General features: G+C 47.9%; 4 non-coding genes and 1 pseudogene across 4 annotated transcripts; all 5 read left to right on the top strand.

The window, feature by feature from the left end:
• Positions 1-14,073: 14,073 nt before the first annotated feature.
• On the top strand, positions 14,074-14,155 carry LOC138294383 (small nucleolar RNA SNORD74). Its single transcript, XR_011203399.1, has one exon. It is a non-coding gene; the product is annotated as a small nucleolar RNA SNORD74 (small nucleolar RNA).
• Positions 14,156-15,454: 1,299 nt separating this feature from the next.
• Positions 15,455-15,519, top strand: LOC138294419 (small nucleolar RNA SNORD75). Its single transcript, XR_011203428.1, has one exon. It is a non-coding gene; the product is annotated as a small nucleolar RNA SNORD75 (small nucleolar RNA).
• Positions 15,520-16,071: 552 nt separating this feature from the next.
• Positions 16,072-16,147, top strand: LOC138294401 (small nucleolar RNA snR60/Z15/Z230/Z193/J17; annotated as a pseudogene).
• A 1,082-nt stretch (positions 16,148-17,229) lies between these two features.
• LOC138294372 (small nucleolar RNA SNORD47) lies at positions 17,230-17,302 on the top strand. Its single transcript, XR_011203388.1, has one exon. It is a non-coding gene; the product is annotated as a small nucleolar RNA SNORD47 (small nucleolar RNA).
• Positions 17,303-17,600: 298 nt separating this feature from the next.
• LOC138294348 (small nucleolar RNA SNORD81) lies at positions 17,601-17,675 on the top strand. The gene has a single exon (XR_011203363.1). It is a non-coding gene; the product is annotated as a small nucleolar RNA SNORD81 (small nucleolar RNA).
• The last annotated feature ends 165 nt before the right edge of the window (positions 17,676-17,840 follow it).

Below are 17,840 nucleotides of genomic sequence, written 5' to 3'. Positions count from 1 at the left end.
TGGCAAAAAGAGACCATTCTAATGCTCTATTTTGTGGTAGTGTGGTCGAGCAGTAGGGTTATCAGAGGGTAGTGTTAAGCACTTGTTGTACACACAGGCAATAAATGAGTGTAAGGAAATGCCTCCTTGGCATGGTTGCCCCCTGACTTTTTGCCTTTGCTGATGCTATGTTTACAATTGAAAGTGTGCTGAGGCCTGCTAACCAGGCCCCAGCACCAGTGTTCTTTCCCTAACCTGTACTTTTGTATCCACAATTGGCAGACCCTGGCATCCAGATAAGTCCCTTGTAACTGGTACTTCTAGTACCAAGGGCCCTGATGCCAAGGAAGGTCTCTAAGGGCTGCAGCATGTCTTATGCCACCCTGGAGACCTCTCACTCAGCACAGACACACTGCTTGCCAGCTTGTGTGTGCTAGTGAGGACAAAACGAGTAAGTCGACATGGCACTCCCCTCAGGGTGCCATGCCAGCCTCTCACTGCCTAAGCAGTATAGGTAAGACACCCCTCTAGCAGGCCTTACAGCCCTAAGGCAGGGTGCACTATACCATAGGTGAGGGTACCAGTGCATGAGCATGGTACCCCTACAGTGTCTAAATAAAACCTTAGACATTGTAAGTGCAGGGTAGCCATAAGAGTATATGGTCTGGGAGTCTGTCAAACACGAACTCCACAGCACCATAATGGCTACACTGAAAACTGGGAAGTTTGGTATCAAACTTCTCAGCACAATAAATGCACACTGATGCCAGTGTACATTTTATTGTAAAATACACCACAGAGGGCACCTTAGAGGTGCCCCCTGAAACTTAACCGACTATCTGTGTAGGCTGACTAGTTTTAGCAGCCTGCCCCAAACCGAGACATGTTGCTGGCCCCATGGGGAGAGTGCCTTTGTCACTCTGAGGCCAGTAACAAAGCCTGCACTGGGTGGAGATGCTAACACCTCTCCCAGGCAGGAATTGTCACACCTGGCGGTGAGCCTCAAAGGCTCACCTCCTTTGTGCCAACCCAGCAGGACACTCCAGCTAGTGGAGTTGCCCGCCCCCTCCGGCCAGGCCCCACTTTTGGCGGCAAGGCCGGAGAAAATAATGAGAATAACAAGGAGGAGTCACTGGCCAGTCAGGACAGCCCCTAAGGTGTCCTGAGCTGAGGTGACTCTAACTTTTAGAAATCCTCCATCTTGCAGATGGAGGATTCCCCCAATAGGGTTAGGATTGTGACCCCCTCCCCTTGGGAGGAGGCACAAAGAGGGTGTACCCACCCTCAGGGCTAGTAGCCATTGGCTACTAACCCCCCAGACCTAAACACGCCCTTAAATTTAGTATTTAAGGGCTACCCTGAACCCTAGAAAATTAGATTCCTGCAACAAGAAGAAGGACTGCCCAGCTGAAAACCCCTGCAGCGGAAGACCAGAAGACGACAACTGCCTTGGCTCCAGAAACTCACCGGCCTGTCTCCTGCCTTCCAAAGACCCTGCTCCAGCGACGCCTTCCGAAGGGACCAGCGACCTCGACATCCTCTGAGGACTGCCCCTGCTTCGAAAAGACAAGAAACTCCCGAGGACAGCGGACCTGCTCCAAGAAAAGCTGCAACTTTGTTTTCAGCAGCTTTAAAGAACCCTGCAAGCTCCCCGCAAGAAGCGTGAGACTTGCAACCCTGCACCCGGCGACCCCGACTCGGCTGGTGGCGAGCCAACACCTCAGGAGGGACCCCAGGACTACTCTGATACTGTGAGTACCAAAACCTGTCCCCCCTGAGCCCCCACAGCGCCGCCTGCAGAGGGAATCCCGAGGCTTCCCCTGACCGCGACTCTTGGAATCCCAAGTCCCGACGCCTGGGAGAGACCCTGCACCCGCAGCCCCCAGGACCTGAAGGACCGGACTTTCACTGGAGAAGTGACCCCCAGGAGTCCCTCTCCCTTGCCCAAGTGGAGGTTTCCCCGAGGAATCCCCCCCTTGCCTGCCTGCAGCGCTGAAGAGATCCCGAGATCTCTCATAGACTAACATTGAAAACCCGACGCTTGTTTCTACACTGCACCCGGCCGCCCCCGCGCCGCTGAGGGTGAAATTCCTGTGTGGACTTGTGTCCCCCCCGGTGCCCTACAAAACCCCCCTGGTCTGCCCTCCGAAGACGCGGGTACTTACCTGCAAGCAGACCGGAACCGGGGCACCCCCTTCTCTCCATTCTAGCCTATGTGTTTTGGGCACCACTTTGAACTCTGCACCTGACCGGCCCTGAGCTGCTGGTGTGGTGACTTTGGGGTTGCTCTGAACCCCCAACGGTGGGCTACCTTGGACCAAGAACTGAACCCTGTAAGTGTCTTACTTACCTGGTAAAACTAACAAATACTTACCTCCCCTAGGAACTGTGAAAATTGCACTAAGTGTCCACTTTTAAAACAGCTATTTGTGAATAACTTGAAAAGTATACATGCAATTTTTATGATTTGAAGTTCCTAAAGTACTTACCTGCAATACCTTTCGAATAAGATATTACATGTAGAATTTGAACCTGTGGTTCTTAAAATAAACTAAGAAAAGATATTTTTCTATACAAAACCTATTGGCTGGATTTGTCTCTGAGTGTGTGTACCTCATTTATTGTCTATGTGTATGTACAACAAATGCTTAACACTACTCCTTGGATAAGCCTACTGCTCGACCACACTACCACAAAATAGAGCATTAGTATTATCTATTTTTACCACTATTTTACCTCTAAGGGGAACCCTTGGACTCTGTGCATGCTATTCCTTACTTTGAAATAGCACATACAGAGCCAACTTCCTACATTGGTGGATCAGCGGTGGGGTACAAGACTTTGCATTTGCTGGACTACTCAGCCAATACCTGATCACACGACAAATTCCAAAATTGTCATTAGAAATTGATTTTTGCAATTTGAAAAGTTTTCTAAATTCTTAAAAGACCTGCTAGGGCCTTGTGTTAGATCCTGTTTAGCATTTCTTTTAGAGTTTAAAAGTTTGGTAAAAGTTTGAATTAGATTCTAGAACCAGTTTTAGTTTCTTAAAAAGTATTCCAACTTTTAGAAGCATAATGTCTAGCACAGATGTGAATGTGGTGGAACTCGACACCACACCTTACCTCCATCTACAGATGAGAGAGCTAAGGTCACTCTGTAAACTAAAGAAAATAGCAATGGGCCCCAAACCTACCAAAGTACAGCTCCAGGAGCTTTTGGCAGAGTTTGAAAAGGCCAACCCCTCTGAGGATGGCAACTCAGAGGATGAAGATAGTGACTTGGAGGGAAATTCCCCCCCTCCAGTCCTACTTAGGGAGAGCAGGGCTTCTCAAGCCCTGACTCCACAAATAATAGTCAGAGATGCTGGTTCCCTCACAGGAGGGACCAACAACTCTGAAATCACTGAGGATAACCCCAGTGAAGAGGACATCCAGTTAGCCAGGATGGCCAAAAGATTGGCTTTGGAAAGACAGATCCTAGCCATAGAGAGGGAAAGACAAGAGATGGGCCTAGGACCCATCAATGGTGGCAGCAACATAAATAGGGTCAGAGATTCTCCTGACATGTTGAAAATCCCCAAAGGGATTGTAACTAAATATGAAGATGGTGATGACATCACCAAATGGTTCACAGCTTTTGAGAGGGCTTGTGTAACCAGAAAAGTGAACAGATCTCACTGGGGTGCTCTCCTTTGGGAAATGTTCACAGGAAAGTGTAGGGATAGACTCCTCACACTCTCTGGACAAGATGCAGAATCTTATGACCTCATGAAGGGTACCCTGATTGAGGGCTTTGGATTCTCCACTGAGGAGTACAGGATTAGGTTCAGGGGGGCTCAAAAATCCTCGAGCCAGACCTGGGTTGACTTTGTTGACTACTCAGTGAAAACACTAGATGGTTGGATTCAAGGCAGTGGTGTAAGTAATTATGATGGGCTGTACAATTTATTTGTGAAAGAACACCTGTTAAGTAATTGTTTCAATGATAAACTGCATCAGCATCTGGTAGACCTAGGACCAATTTCTCCCCAAGAATTGGGAAAGAAGGCGGACCATTGGGTCAAGACAAGGGTGTCCAAGACTTCAACAGGGGGTGACCAAAAGAAAGGGGTCACAAAGACTCCCCAGCAGAAGGGTGATGAGACAACCAAAACTAAAAATAGTAAAGAGTCTTCTACAGGCCCCCAAAAACCTGCACAGGAGGGTGGGCCCAGAGCCTCTTCACAAAACAATGGGTACAAGGGTAAAAACTTTGATCCCAAAAAGGCCTGGTGTCATAGCTGTAAACAGCATGGACACCAAACTGGAGACAAGGCCTGTCCCAAGAAAGGTTCCACTCCAAACTCCCATCCAGGTAACACTGGTATGGCTAGTCTCCAAGTGGGATCAACAGTGTGCCCAGAGCAAATCAGGGTCCACACTGAAGCTACTCTAGTTTCTGAGGGTGGGGTGGATTTAGCCACACTAGCTGTCTGGCCGCCTAACATGCAAAAATACAGACAGCAACTCTTAATTAATGGGACTAGAATAGAGGGCCTGAGGGATACAGGTGCCAGTGTCACCATGGTGACAGAGAAACTGGTTTCCCCTGGCCAATACCTGACTGGAAAAACTTACACAGTCACCAACGCTGACAATCAGAGAAAAGTACATCCCATGGCAATGGTTACTTTAGAATGGGGAGGGGTCAATGGCCTGAAGCAGGTGGTGGTCTCCTCAAATATCCCAGTGGACTGTCTGCTTGGAAATGACCTGGAGTCCTCAGCATGGGCTGAGGTAGAGCTAAAAACCCACGCAGCAATGCTGGGTATCCCTGAACTGGTGTGTGTGAAAACGAGAGCACAATGCAAGGCACAGGGTGAAAAAGTAGAGCTGGAGTCTGGAAAAATGGCCCAGCCTACCAAGAGAACAGGAAAGTCAGTTGGGAAACCAACTGCAACACAGCAAAAGAAAGGGAACCTCTCTTCTCAGGAAGAAGTTCTGCCCTCTGAGGGAACTGAGCCTTTGGAGCTTGAACCTTATCAGGTTGAGCTCTTAGGCCCAGGGGGACCCTCAAGGGAGGAGCTGTGTAAGGGACAAGAAACCTGTCCCTCTCTTGAAGGCCTTAGGCAGCAAGCTGCTGAAGAGTCCAAAGGCAAGAAAAATGGAACACATAGGGTCTATTGGGAAGATGGGCTCCTGTACACTGAGGCCAGAGACCCCAAACCTGGTGCCACTAGGAGAGTGGTAGTGCCTCAGCTGTTCAGGGAGTTCATCCTAACATTGGCCCATGACATTCCCCTTGCTGGACATTTGGGACAAACCAAGACGTGGGAGAGGTTAGTCAACCACTTCTACTGGCCCAATATGTCCAACATGGTTAAGGAGTTTTGCCTCTCCTGCCCCACCTGTCAAGCCAGTGGTAAGACAGGTGGGCACCCAAAGGCCCCCCTCATTCCACTTCCAGTGGTGGGGGTGCCCTTTGAAAGAGTGGGTGTGGACATAGTTGGTCCACTGGAACCTCCCACAGCCTCAGGAAATATGTATATCCTGGTAGTAGTGGATCATGCTACCAGGTATCCTGAAGCTATTCCCCTTAGGTCGACTACTGCCCCTGCAGTAGCCAAGGCCCTCATTGGTATCTTTACCAGAGTGGGTTTCCCTAAGGAGGTGGTGTCTGACAGAGGTACCAACTTCATGTCAGCATACCTAAAGCACATGTGGAATGAGTGTGGAGTGACTTATAAATTCACTACACCTTACCATCCACAAACTAATGGCTTAGTTGAGAGATTCAACAAGACATTAAAGGGCATGATCATGGGGCTCCCAGAAAAACTCAAAAGGAGATGGGATGTCCTCCTGCCATGTCTGCTTTTCGCTTACAGGGAGGTACCACAGAAGGGAGTAGGGTTCTCACCCTTTGAACTTCTGTTTGGTCATCCTGTAAGGGGACCACTTGCCCTTGTTAAAGAAGGCTGGGAGAGACCTCTCCATGAGCCTAAACAGGACATAGTGGACTATGTACTTGGCCTTCGCTCTAGAATGGCAGAGTACATGGAAAAGGCAACCAAAAACCTTGAGGCCAGCCAACAACTCCAGAAGTTTTGGGTATGACCAAAAGGCTGCACTGGTTGAGTTCCAACCAGGGCAGAAAGTCTGGGTTCTGGAGCCTGTGGCTCCCAGGGCACTCCAGGACAAATGGAGTGGCCCTTACCCAGTGCTAGAGAGGAAGAGTCAGGTCACCTACCTGGTGGACCTGGGCACAAGCAGGAGCCCCAAGAGGGTGATCCATGTAAACCGCCTTAAGCTCTTCCACGACAGGGCTGATGTCAATCTGTTGATGGTAACAGATGAGGATCAGGAGGCAGAGAGTGAACCTCTCCCTGATCTTCTGTCATCAGACCCAAAAGATGGTACAGTAGATGGAGTGATCTACTCAGACACCCTCTCTGGCCAACAGCAAGCTGATTGTAGGAGAGTCCTACAACAGTTTCCTGAACTCTTCTCCTTAACCCCTGGTCAGACACACCTGTGTACCCATGATGTGGACACAGGAGACAGCATGCCTGTCAAAAACAAAATCTTTAGACAGTCTGACCATGTTAAGGAAAGCATCAAGGTGGAAGTCCACAAGATGCTGGAATTGGGAGTCATTGAGCGCTCTGACAGCCCCTGGGCTAGCCCAGTGGTCTTAGTCCCCAAACCTCACACCACAGATGGAAAGAAAGAGATGAGGTTTTGTGTGGACTACAGGGGGCTCAATTCTGTCACCAAGACAGATGCTCATCCAATTCCAAGAGCTGATGAGCTCATTGATAAATTAGGTGCTGCCAAATTTCTAAGTACCTTTGACTTGACAGCAGGGTACTGGCAAATAAAAATGGCACCTGGAGCAAAAGAAAAGACAGCATTCTCCACACCTGATGGGCATTATCAGTTTACTGTTATGCCCTTTGGTTTAAAGAATGCCCCTGCCACCTTCCAAAGGTTGGTGAATCAAGTCCTTGCTGGCTTGGAGTCCTTTAGCACAGCTTACCTTGATGATATTGCTGTCTTTAGCTCCACCTGGCAGGATCACCTGGTCCACCTGAGGAAGGTTTTGAAGGCTCTGCAATCTGCAGGCCTCTCTATCAAGGCATCCAAATGCCAGATAGGGCAGGGAACTGTGGTTTACTTGGGACACCTTGTAGGTGGAGGCCAAGTTCAGCCACTCCAACCCAAGATCCAGACTATTCTGGACTGGGTAGCTCCAAAAACCCAGACTCAAGTCAGGGCATTCCTTGGCTTGACTGGGTACTACAGGAGGTTTGTGAAGGGGTATGGATCCATTGTGACAGCCCTCACTGAGCTCACCTCCAAGAAAATGCCCAAGAAAGTGAACTGGACTGTGGACTGCCAACAGGCCTTTGACACCCTGAAACAGGCAATGTGCTCAGCACCAGTTCTCAAAGCTCCAGATTATTCTAAGCAGTTCATTGTGCAGACTGATGCCTCTGAACATGGGATAGGGGCAGTTTTGTCCCAAACAAATGATGATGGCCTTGACCAGCCTGTTGCTTTCATTAGCAGGAGGTTACTCCCCAGGGAGCAGCGTTGGAGTGCCATTGAGAGGGAGGCCTTTGCTGTGGTTTGGTCCCTGAAGAAGCTGAGACCATACCTCTTTGGGACTCACTTCCTAGTTCAAACTGACCACAGACCTCTCAAATGGCTGATGCAAATGAAAGGTGAAAATCCTAAACTGTTGAGGTGGTCCATCTCCCTACAGGGAATGGACTTTATAGTGGAACACAGACCTGGGACTGCCCATGCCAATGCAGATGGCCTTTCCAGGTTCTTCCACTTAGAAAATGAAGACTCTCTTGGGAAAGGTTAGTCTCATCCTCTTTCGTTTGGGGGGGGGGTTGTGTAAGGAAATGCCTCCTTGGCATGGTTGCCCCCTGACTTTTTGCCTTTGCTGATGCTATGTTTACAATTGAAAGTGTGCTGAGGCCTGCTAACCAGGCCCCAGCACCAGTGTTCTTTCCCTAACCTGTACTTTTGTATCCACAATTGGCAGACCCTGGCATCCAGATAAGTCCCTTGTAACTGGTACTTCTAGTACCAAGGGCCCTGATGCCAAGGAAGGTCTCTAAGGGCTGCAGCATGTCTTATGCCACCCTGGAGACCTCTCACTCAGCACAGACACACTGCTTGCCAGCTTGTGTGTGCTAGTGAGGACAAAACGAGTAAGTCGACATGGCACTCCCCTCAGGGTGCCATGCCAGCCTCTCACTGCCTAAGCAGTATAGGTAAGACACCCCTCTAGCAGGCCTTACAGCCCTAAGGCAGGGTGCACTATACCATAGGTGAGGGTACCAGTGCATGAGCATGGTACCCCTACAGTGTCTAAATAAAACCTTAGACATTGTAAGTGCAGGGTAGCCATAAGAGTATATGGTCTGGGAGTCTGTCAAACACGAACTCCACAGCACCATAATGGCTACACTGAAAACTGGGAAGTTTGGTATCAAACTTCTCAGCACAATAAATGCACACTGATGCCAGTGTACATTTTATTGTAAAATACACCACAGAGGGCACCTTAGAGGTGCCCCCTGAAACTTAACCGACTATCTGTGTAGGCTGACTAGTTTTAGCAGCCTGCCCCAAACCGAGACATGTTGCTGGCCCCATGGGGAGAGTGCCTTTGTCACTCTGAGGCCAGTAACAAAGCCTGCACTGGGTGGAGATGCTAACACCTCTCCCAGGCAGGAATTGTCACACCTGGCGGTGAGCCTCAAAGGCTCACCTCCTTTGTGCCAACCCAGCAGGACACTCCAGCTAGTGGAGTTGCCCGCCCCCTCCGGCCAGGCCCCACTTTTGGCGGCAAGGCCGGAGAAAATAATGAGAATAACAAGGAGGAGTCACTGGCCAGTCAGGACAGCCCCTAAGGTGTCCTGAGCTGAGGTGACTCTAACTTTTAGAAATCCTCCATCTTGCAGATGGAGGATTCCCCCAATAGGGTTAGGATTGTGACCCCCTCCCCTTGGGAGGAGGCACAAAGAGGGTGTACCCACCCTCAGGGCTAGTAGCCATTGGCTACTAACCCCCCAGACCTAAACACGCCCTTAAATTTAGTATTTAAGGGCTACCCTGAACCCTAGAAAATTAGATTCCTGCAACAAGAAGAAGGACTGCCCAGCTGAAAACCCCTGCAGCGGAAGACCAGAAGACGACAACTGCCTTGGCTCCAGAAACTCACCGGCCTGTCTCCTGCCTTCCAAAGACCCTGCTCCAGCGACGCCTTCCGAAGGGACCAGCGACCTCGACATCCTCTGAGGACTGCCCCTGCTTCGAAAAGACAAGAAACTCCCGAGGACAGCGGACCTGCTCCAAGAAAAGCTGCAACTTTGTTTTCAGCAGCTTTAAAGAACCCTGCAAGCTCCCCGCAAGAAGCGTGAGACTTGCAACCCTGCACCCGGCGACCCCGACTCGGCTGGTGGCGAGCCAACACCTCAGGAGGGACCCCAGGACTACTCTGATACTGTGAGTACCAAAACCTGTCCCCCCTGAGCCCCCACAGCGCCGCCTGCAGAGGGAATCCCGAGGCTTCCCCTGACCGCGACTCTTGGAATCCCAAGTCCCGACGCCTGGGAGAGACCCTGCACCCGCAGCCCCCAGGACCTGAAGGACCGGACTTTCACTGGAGAAGTGACCCCCAGGAGTCCCTCTCCCTTGCCCAAGTGGAGGTTTCCCCGAGGAATCCCCCCCTTGCCTGCCTGCAGCGCTGAAGAGATCCCGAGATCTCTCATAGACTAACATTGAAAACCCGACGCTTGTTTCTACACTGCACCCGGCCGCCCCCGCGCCGCTGAGGGTGAAATTCCTGTGTGGACTTGTGTCCCCCCCGGTGCCCTACAAAACCCCCCTGGTCTGCCCTCCGAAGACGCGGGTACTTACCTGCAAGCAGACCGGAACCGGGGCACCCCCTTCTCTCCATTCTAGCCTATGTGTTTTGGGCACCACTTTGAACTCTGCACCTGACCGGCCCTGAGCTGCTGGTGTGGTGACTTTGGGGTTGCTCTGAACCCCCAACGGTGGGCTACCTTGGACCAAGAACTGAACCCTGTAAGTGTCTTACTTACCTGGTAAAACTAACAAATACTTACCTCCCCTAGGAACTGTGAAAATTGCACTAAGTGTCCACTTTTAAAACAGCTATTTGTGAATAACTTGAAAAGTATACATGCAATTTTTATGATTTGAAGTTCCTAAAGTACTTACCTGCAATACCTTTCGAATAAGATATTACATGTAGAATTTGAACCTGTGGTTCTTAAAATAAACTAAGAAAAGATATTTTTCTATACAAAACCTATTGGCTGGATTTGTCTCTGAGTGTGTGTACCTCATTTATTGTCTATGTGTATGTACAACAAATGCTTAACACTACTCCTTGGATAAGCCTACTGCTCGACCACACTACCACAAAATAGAGCATTAGTATTATCTATTTTTACCACTATTTTACCTCTAAGGGGAACCCTTGGACTCTGTGCATGCTATTCCTTACTTTGAAATAGCACATACAGAGCCAACTTCCTACAATGAGGAACACACACTCAGACAATTCCAGGCAAATAGGTTTTTATATAGAAAAATATATGTTCGATGGCATCTGTCGCTGTAGATACGCATGTTTTGCATAGCTCGCCATCTGGTGTTGGGCCGGAGTGTTACAAGTTGTTTTTCTTCGAAGAAGTCTTTCGAGTCACGGGACCGAGTGACTCCTCCTTTTGTCTCCATTGCGCATGGGCGTCGACTCCATCTTCGATTGTTTTTTTTTCCGCCATCGGGTTCGGACGTGTTCCTGTCGCTCCGAGTTTCGGAACGGAAAGATAGCTAATTTCGGAAGATTTTCGTCGGTATTGTTGCGTTCGGGATCGGCGTAGTTAGATTCAACACCGCGTCGAAGGATCGAAGAGCTCCGGTGCCCTTCGGGGTAGTTTTTTCGATCCCCCGTCGGGGCCTGGTCGGCCCGACCGCGTGCTGAAGAACGCCGATGGAACGGACCCTGTTCCGTTTCTGCCCCAAATGCCACAATAAATACCCCTATACAGACCAACACTTGGTCTGCAACCTGTGCCTGTCACCTGAGCACAGTGAAGACACCTGCGAGGCCTGTCGTGCGTTCCGGTCCCAAAAAACACTCCGAGACCGTCGAGCCAGAAGACTTCAGATGGCGTCCGCGCCGACAGCCCACCGAGAGTTCGAGGAACAAGAAGAGGAAGGTACCTTCTCGATCCAAGACTCGGACTCCGAAGGATTCGACGATACACAAACCGCGAGTAAGACGTCAAACCACTCAGAGGAAGATTTACAAGGCCCAGGGGACGCCACTGCCACCAGGCCATGGCTCGACCCATAAATTCGGTGACCGACCGGCACCGAAAAAGGCCCAAACAGTGCCGAGATCGTCCGACTCCGGTCGAGACACCGGCACGCAGCCTTCTCGGTACCGAGAAAGTGCTGGAGACAAGCATCGACACTGAGATGCCGGTGTAGACACGGCTCGATGCCGAGACAGCGGCCCCGAAGAAGATCGGCGCCGAGAGGTTTCGGCCCCGAAAAAGAAAAGTCACCTCGGAGCCGAAAAAGGACGCAGACAGGGTTTCGGGCCCGAAACAAACTGCAACCGACCCAGCTTCAGGCTCTTATACAGAAGAGCACTCGCTAACCTCCCAAATGCAAAAGCATAGGTTTGAGGAAGAGCTACAATCAACTGATGTGGACCATACGCAAAAGCGTATTTTCATACAGCAGGGGACAGGAAAAATAAGCACCCTTCCCCCTATTAGAAGAAAGAGAAGGTTGGAGTTCCAGACGGAACAAGCACCACAACCAAAAGTGGTGAAAAGAGTTACACCACCACCCTCTCCTCCGCCCGTGATTAACGTTTCACCAGCACAAACTCCATCACACTCCCCAGCTCACACCACCATGAGCCAGGGTGACCAAGATCAAGACGCATGGGACCTATACGACGCCCCAGTGTCAGATAACAGTCCGGAGGCATACCCTACGAAGCCATCTCCACCAGAGGACAGCACCGCGTATTCTCAAGTGGTGGCTAGAGCAGCACAATTTCACAATGTAAGCCTCCACTCAGAACAGGTCGAGGATGATTTTTTATTCAACACTCTCCTCCACCCACAGCTCATACCAAAGCCTGCCTATGCTCCCTGGTATGCTCCGGCACGCAAAAGACATATTTAAGAAGCCGGTCAAAAGTAGGGCAATCACACCAAGGGTGGAAAAAAAGTACAAGCCGCCTCCTACGGACCCGGTTTTCATCACTACACAGCTGCCACCAGACTCTGTCGTTGTAGGAGCAGCTAGGAAAAGGGCCAACTCCCACACATCTGGAGATGCACCACCCCCAGATAAAGAAAGCCGCAAGTTCGATGCAGCTGGTAAGAGTCGCAGCACAAGCTGCAAACCAGTGGCGCATCGCGAACTCCCAGGCACTACTTGCGCGCTATGACAGAGCCCACTGGGACGAGATGCAACATCTCATTGAACATCTGCCCAAGGACTTCCAAAATAGGGCAAAACAAGTGGTTTGAGTGGAGGCTTACATTGTGAAATTGTGCTGCTCTAGCCTAATTTTTGCCTAAGGTTATTTCACGTTCCATCTAAATCAAACAGTGGAACTTCCAGTGTTCTTTCCACAGCCAGATACCGTAGCTGAAAGGGCACTACATACATTAGATGTCAAAAGAACATTGATGTATTACATTGACAGAACAAAAAACATCAGAAAGACTAAACAACTCTTTATTGCCTTTCAAAAACCTCACGCAGGAAACCCAATTTCAAAACCAGGTATAGCCAGATGGATAGTTAAATGCATCCAAATCTGCTACCTTAAAGCTAAACGACAGCTGCCCATTACACCAAGGGCACACTCAACCAGAAAGAAAGGTGCTACCATGGCCTTTCTAGGAAACATCCCAATGCAAGAAATATGTAAGGCAGCCACATGGTCTACGCCACACACGTTCACCAAGCACTACTGTGTAGACGTGTTATCCGCACAGCAAGCCACAGTAGGTCAAGCCGTATTAAGGACATTATTTCAGACTACTTCCACTCCTACAGGCTGATCCACCGCTTTTGGGGAAATAACTGCTTACTAGTCTATGCAGAACATGCGTATCTACAGCGACAGATGCCATCGAACTGAAAATGTCACTTACCCAGTGTACATCTGTTCGTGGCATCAGTCGCAGTAGATTCGCATGTGCCCACCCGCCTCCCCGGGAGCCTGTAGCAGTTTGGAAGTTACCTTCAATTATTTATATATGTATCATCTCAACCTTAAATAGGTGCATACTTAGTCACTCCATTGCATGGGCACTATTACTACAATTCAACTCCTACCTCACCCTCTGCGGGGAAAAACAATCGAAGATGGAGTCGACGCCCATGCGCAATGGAGACAAAAGGAGGAGTCACTCGGTCCCGTGACTCGAAAGACTTCTTCGAAGAAAAACAACTTGTAACACTCCGGCCCAACACCAGATGGCGAGCTATTGCAGAACATGTGAATCTACTGCGACTGATGCCACGAACAGATGTACACTGGGTAAGTGACATTTTCATTTTTTTTGTAGACGAACCACTGACTGCAGTTGGTTCAACAAGTGTCAACTTAATCTGCTTTTACTGCCGCATAGCTATGCTTTGTAATGGGCACTCTTCTTAAACTGCTGTGTAACCAAGGATAAAATCCATTTGCCGTATGAATCTTGCCGATGCTACTTCTTACTGTTCCATTGTTATGAGGTTACTTTTTATGGCATGGATATTAAAACTAGTGAGTATTATTGCAGTTGCTAATGATGTAACTGCCTGTGTATTGCAGGAGTCCTGTCTCTGCCAGCACTGCTGCGCTTTAGCTTTTAGAGTAAATGGCATTTTTCCATGACATTTAACACAACTGGTTTATCGTGGGTTTGACATTGGTGCCACGGTTTGCTCTTACTTTGCCTATGATTGTTTAATCTGTGAAGCGGTCTGGGTGAGGATGATAACTACAATTCTGGAAGTGCAAGCTGGTACAGCCACAGCAAAATCTGCAGATGATGATAAATATGTTGGTAGGGACATCTGATTAGTATGAAGATTACCAACATCTCTGAGCGGATTGCATGCTGGTTTATGCGGTCGCTCTTGTGTGTATAGTGCTTACTTCAACCCCCACCATCACTGAACATAGTTTTTAATGGAAAACGTTTTCTTCCCTCAGTTTCAGCTCCACTGGATTCAAGAGTGCTTGGAGTTCCTCTTGCTTGAAATTGGCAGGTAAATTTCTATCCCAGTATAGTATTATGCCATGTGGGTAAGGAGGACTAAATTGCAATGTAATTCGAACCGACTCAGGGGTGCGGATGTGGGTCCCTGTGCTGTTTAATGGCAGCCCTTGGGGCCTATGTAGCATTCGAAGTATACAAGTACTGGCACATGTAACAGTGAAAGGAAATCAAAAGTATGGATTGAGTGGGGTTGCTATCTTGTTCCAGGTGTGGCATGAAGCAGGGATTATTGGTCAAACAAAGGGGCTGTATTTTATACGAAAGAAGTGTTTGGGGCAACGGGTTTGATTAGCGAGGTCCACTTGCAAAGTAGGGTTTAGTTTAGTTCCTGCATCCCATTTGTATGTCCTGCTTAACCAGGCTTTAAGTGAGTGCATTTGGACTATCAACTACATTAACATTTGCAGGGCTGAACAGAAGTACTAGGCTGGTTATTGTTGTGTGTACGCATATGAGGGCAAGCCAACCAACTCAGAGCTGGATGTGGTATAGCTTCGAGCAAAAGCTGGGAGGCTAACCACTGAAAGATTCAGCATGGTGGAAATTGCCAGTAGCACACATTGTATTTTGATTTGACTATGTCAAACACTTGGGATTATACTGCATTGAGCAACCCTTTTTGAAAATGTCATGTTAAAAATGTTTAATATCCCATGCGCTGATTGACATGTTTTGGTCAAGTCCTGGGAATGTTCGACTGTCATGTTCTCGTTCTCTCTCTCGGTCTGTCTCTACACGTCACACCAATCTTAAATTAGATTTCAGATCCTTCCATATAAACAAAGATTGGGATACATCTTTAAAACATTAAGTGTTTGGTGTTAAATATGCCATTTAAGGGAGACATTCTGCATGAGTTGTACGTTTCAGAATCGAGTTATTGAAGAGAAGACATACAGTGCCTCTAGTATGCTTCTGTTCTTTCTCAAAAGACAAACACAATCTTATGATTTGTTGTTTTTTTGTCTTGTAAGAACTGCATTATGGTGCATTTCCTGGCACAGTGGTTTCGGTTCTGTTTGGTGTTGCCAGTCTCAAAGCATTTGGCTCAAACGTTGGTTGGAACGCTTACTTGCATGTGGTGATTGACTTTCTTTTTTTCTTTTTTTTCTATATTTTGCTCCTCTAATCCAAAGCCCTTGATGTCAATATAAGAGTAGTGGACAGAAAAGATTTCTGAAAACTCAAATACTGAGGCTTGAGGACTAGTTCAGGAGCAATAGACAACACTTGTGCTGAACTCTGCATGACATGTCACTTTATTTTGTCTTGTAGATTTGCGCTCCAGGCTGCACCTAGAATGGTAAATATCGACTGCTGTAGAATTGTTTTTGTCATTTGTCAGTATGGAAATGTTAATGTTGTGGTGTAAATGGCTTAGCCGGCCTATAGGATGAAGATGGGAGGCATATACATCAGATTGCAACTAAGAATTAGTTTGAAGAGGCGTCTTAAGGTGGGTGGGCGGCTGGAGCGTGCTGCTATGATGACTGTTTATTTGCTACTCTTGACTAAGAGTATGATGAGATCAATAACCACACTTTGTACACTGAGAGCACGCTGATGTCCTGCTGTGGGCTTTTGTCTTACAGTAAGGTTTTACTTAATGATTTTTTTTCTCCCCCTTAATCTTGACTTGTAGAACTGTCCATCTGCCTCCAAGTAGAATCCCTTCTCAGATGTGTACTCCGCAGGACAAGGTGAGTTCAGGAATACTTCTGCTCAGACGTTCTCCTTGTAGCGCTCAGTCCAGGGTGTGTATGATGAGCACATAGTTCAGCTGATTCTCTATGAAGAACAGTCTTTCGCTCCTAGCTGATGCATCCTCAAGTAAAAAGGTGCTGCCCCATTTTCCCTTCTAATATCCCAGATTTGACGCTCTTTGTGTCACTAAATCGAGAAGCTTGCCAGTCTCAAAGCTATCAGTTGGTATAATCCTGAAGCTTGCTTTCCAACCGGCTCTAGTGTTAATTGCATTAATTGAATCAACAATTGTATCTAGTAGAAGACAGTGGTCTTTATCGCTTGATGCGATCTGCCTCTGACCAGTTTTTGCTTTCATGTTTCTTTTTCAGGCTGCATTGTTTGTGACTCTTGGAAAACAGATGAGCCAGGTTAGTAATTGTGTGTTCAGGGTCAGGGTTTTTTCCCATCATTGACTTGTGTATGTAAAGCCATGTGCCAACGTGGGCCAGCCATTTTCAAAAGCTGTTTTTTTTTTTTTTCTTCTTTCTAATGACAATCTTAACTGTGCAGGCTGTTGCTTATAGCCAGTAGAATGGCTTGATTTGCTTTTTCACGCTTCTACTTATTGGGTAGGGCACTAATGCAATGACGTAATCACTTTATCGGGCAACATGGTATGGTATTTCCAATGCCACTAGACACCTGCAGTCCTGCTCTGCCAATGGCTTGGCTGTTCAGTGCTTTGAGAGTGATTGATTGGTACAGTGTAATGCCAAACTTGATTGCTTCATTTGTACTTCATAATGCTGTGTTACCATGGGATTTGTATGTGATGATTAGAATCAGGTCTCCGATCCATATGAGGATACATTCATCAACCTGATACAGATGCCAGTCTGGCTGTAGTATTTCTACAAAACTAGTGTCCTCTCCAACTGAACTATATATTTCTGTTTTTCTTCCCAGGTGTTAAAGGGGCCAGCTCTTAGGATTGTTGCCTGCAGGTAAGTTTGCCTTGGTTTTTGGGATACGCCGAGAAGCCTTGCTTAGCATTTGCAAGTTCACCCTCCTTGTCTTTGTAAGTGCTACTGTGCATCCTCCAGTCCATATTACTGGTACGTGGTTAAACAGTCATCCATTCAGTACTTCCCCCTAAGCAAAGCCTCAAGTGGTAGATGTTTTTTATGTGGGGATATTGTAGAGGTCAAGGGAAATTAATAAACAACCAATGATGAAACTGATTCTGCCATATGAGTAATGCTGATTATACTCCTACCGTTCCATTTGTCTGAGGTTGTTTGACTAGGGTAGCCGTTGGCTTGGTGTAGATACAAGTTAACTCCACACTAGCGCCTGCTTGTGGACCTTTTTTCAATGCTGCTTTAGCCACCAGAATAATCATTAGGGGGAGTAATGTGGTAAAAACAATGAAAATACTTCTCTTCCTGGAAAATAGAAAACAGCGTATGCGTTTCTTTGTTTTTAGGTGAAAATGTCAGCTCTTGGTAGCCTGGAGCAAAGGATTTCTGAAGCTTGCCTGTGCAGATCCTTCATCAGGTGAGAATTGTCAGTTGGTAGTGTTCACTTTCAGAATTGGGATGTATGATGATAGTAACTTGAACTCTCTCACTGAGCGCCTGATGAAACTTACAAGAACTGATTCATCCAAGACCTTTCACTAGACAGGATTGTGGTCGAAAGCGCAAGCATTAAAGAACCCGCTCTTTTCATTTCAGGAAATCGATCTTCCTGTAAATGTTCGAGGATGTCTGATTCCTGTCGGATGGAGTTAAAGGTAGACTTCTATAATTGTAACGTAACATATAATATCATT

Source organism: Pleurodeles waltl, chromosome 4_2, assembly GCF_031143425.1.
Source record: "Pleurodeles waltl isolate 20211129_DDA chromosome 4_2, aPleWal1.hap1.20221129, whole genome shotgun sequence".
Lineage (NCBI taxonomy): Eukaryota > Metazoa > Chordata > Amphibia > Caudata > Salamandridae > Pleurodeles > Pleurodeles waltl.
The sequence above is the reverse complement of the archived record's forward strand: the minus strand, read 5'-3'. Positions and strand labels throughout refer to the sequence as shown.